The sequence below is a fragment of the Sorex fumeus genome, unplaced genomic scaffold (assembly GCF_029834395.1).
Source record: "Sorex fumeus unplaced genomic scaffold, SorFum_2.1 ptg000008l, whole genome shotgun sequence".
Lineage (NCBI taxonomy): Eukaryota > Metazoa > Chordata > Mammalia > Eulipotyphla > Soricidae > Sorex > Sorex fumeus.
The window spans coordinates 35761824-35764355 of NW_026606065.1; the positions used below are offsets into that span (position 1 = coordinate 35761824).

The 2532-nt window shown below is 46.5% G+C and overlaps 1 pseudogene; it reads right to left on the minus strand.

The window, feature by feature from the left end:
• Positions 1 to 644: 644 nt before the first annotated feature.
• Positions 645 to 2210, minus strand: LOC130019216 (importin subunit alpha-7-like; annotated as a pseudogene).
• Positions 2211 to 2532: the final 322 nt, after the last annotated feature.

The window sequence follows — 2532 nt, forward strand, 5'->3', positions numbered from 1 at the left end:
AAATATTGATATGAGTTTGCAAAAATGCTCTCTATGGCACTGAGATCATTTGCAATTTTTCTTTTTTCTTTCTTTTTTTTTCTGTCAGAGCAAGAACAATTTGTTTTAGATTTCTTCTCTCCTTTCCCGCCCCTCCCACCTCTGAAATATTCCATCTGCTCAAGTACCCCAGATAATAGTTACATCAATCAGGGCAGAGGACTGAGATGAAGGAAGATATAAAGGAAGTCAGTCACCACTAAAGAAAAAAATTAAAATTAAAAAAAGGTGAAAAAAAATGATTACCTCAGTCCTCCTTTGTCTATCCCTAAGCTCCTGGGTTAAAGACATGTGTGCAGCCAAAATATAGTGTAAGGAAGAAAAACCCAACACATCCCCTTCTTGTCACGAAACCCAAAAGTGAGCCTCAGATGGCTCTGTCTATCCAGAGGATGCTCCTTCCAGGGAAGGGGGTGGGGCAGGTTGAAGACCACAGTCTTCCAGGGTAGCAGAGGTGTGTGGTGGCTAATGGTGGGGGTGGCCTGGCTTCCCGCCCACCAGAGGGCTACTTTCCATTGGTTGGTGGTGTTTACTGTCCTTTCCCCTCCCTGGAGGCAGATATTATAGCTGGAAGCCCTCCACGGGGGCCTCAGGCTGCTGGAAGATGAACTGTTGTTGCACTTCATCCACTTGGGAAGCCAAGCTGCTATAATCATCTTCTACACCAAAATAATGCTCAATGAGGTCAAATGCCTTCTAGTAGATTCCTTAATTCTCTTGGCTCTGGAGAAACTCAATTTTATCCAAGCCATAGGCTTCCTCAATGGGGACACAGTAGGAATTGCCCCTTAACCACTGTGCTTGTCTTCTTGCGCTCCAAGCCGAAGAATGTTTTCCAATCTATTGAGGGCCACTTGCACTATCTTTGAATCCATCACAGTCAGCAGGTCACAGGGGTTTGGTGCAGCCCAGTGAGACCAGGTATCTGACTTGCTCAGGGGTTCCTCCTGATGTGGCCTTTGTGATGGCCCAGGCTGCTTCTTTCCTTGTACGAAACTCTGCTTTCTGAAGGATTTCAAGCAACACCGGGAAGACATTTGCATCTATGACATCCTGTATCTGAGCTCTGTTGCCAGCAGTAATACTTGAAATGGTTCAGCAAGTTTCCTTCCAGATGGACTCCTTGGGACTGCTCAGCAAGTGGAGGAGGCAAGGGAGAGCTGAACAGTTAAGAATGACCTGGGTCTGGATGTCATCCCCAGTGATGATGTTTCCCACAGCTCTCAGGGCTGGAGAAGCCACTTTGTAATCATTGTGCATTAATAGTTCCACCAATCTCCAGTAGACTTCAGAGTCTATGACTTCCTGGATCTTCTCATTGGGGCCATCAGAAAGACAAGAAAGGGCCCAGCCAGCATCTGCCAGCAAGTTTGAGTCACTGCTGAAGAGTAGGCGAGATAACACAGGCAAACAAGGGGAGACCTTTGCAAACTCAGGGGGTGGATTCTTCGCTTGGCAGAGGTTTGACAGGGCCCAGACTGCATTCCGTGTCATTGTCAGTTGTGTGGACTTGGTAAGGAGTGTTAACAAAGGATTAAGGATGGAACAGTTCAAGACGTAATCTCGGCAAACAGGGCTGTCTCCAGCTATGTTTCCCAGTGCCCAGGATGCCTTTTTTTTTGTATGTCTTCAAAGTCTGAGTTAAGCAGCTGTATAAAGATGGTGACAGCTCCTGCTTCAATGACAATTTTGGTTGCTGAGAGGTTCCAGAAGCAATGTTTGTTAGTGCCCAGGCAGCTTCAAACTGTATTGTACAATTCTCGCTCCTCTTTAAAAACTCCACCAACCGATCCACTACTCCTGGAGTGCTGATAGCTTCATCTATTTGGAGGACTAGGCTCTTGAGAGAGCAGTTTCCGGAATTTCTGTGTAGTTGCTAACTGTAGGTCAGCATCATCAGAAAAGAGCATCTCCACCATCTCCCTTATTATCACACTTTCCCCAGTAGAAGAGCTCACATAGGAGTCCATAAGGAGTCTATCAAACACGGGTGCTTCTTCATTAATTAGTTCTACATTTCTCCATTTAAAAAGTTGTTGCTCCCACTTCTGCTTCCGGAGCTGAATGCCCTCTTCTTCTCTTTTTCATCTCATTTCCTCAGGGTTTAGGGCATTGTTCTTATAGCTCTTCATTTGACAGTTGTCTTTCCCTGGGCTTGCCATGGTCCCCATCACGACTCCGCTCCCTCCTACTTGGGGGTGGCAGCCATGGCAGCCTTTTCTTCCTTTTTTTTTTTTTGATGTAGGAGTACCGCTTTTTATTCAGCCATTGATTATGGTGATTGTAAAGGCCATTGGAGACTTTGTTGTTACTGTGTTTGACATATTGAATACACCACGGGTAGCTTGCCAGGTTCTGCCGTGCAGGCGAGATACTCTCGGTAGCTTGCCGGGCTCTCCGAGAGGGGCAGAGGAATCGAACTCGGGTTGGCCATGTTGGCTGCGTGCAAGGCAAACGCCCTACCACTGTGCTATTAGGCATAAAATCCACATT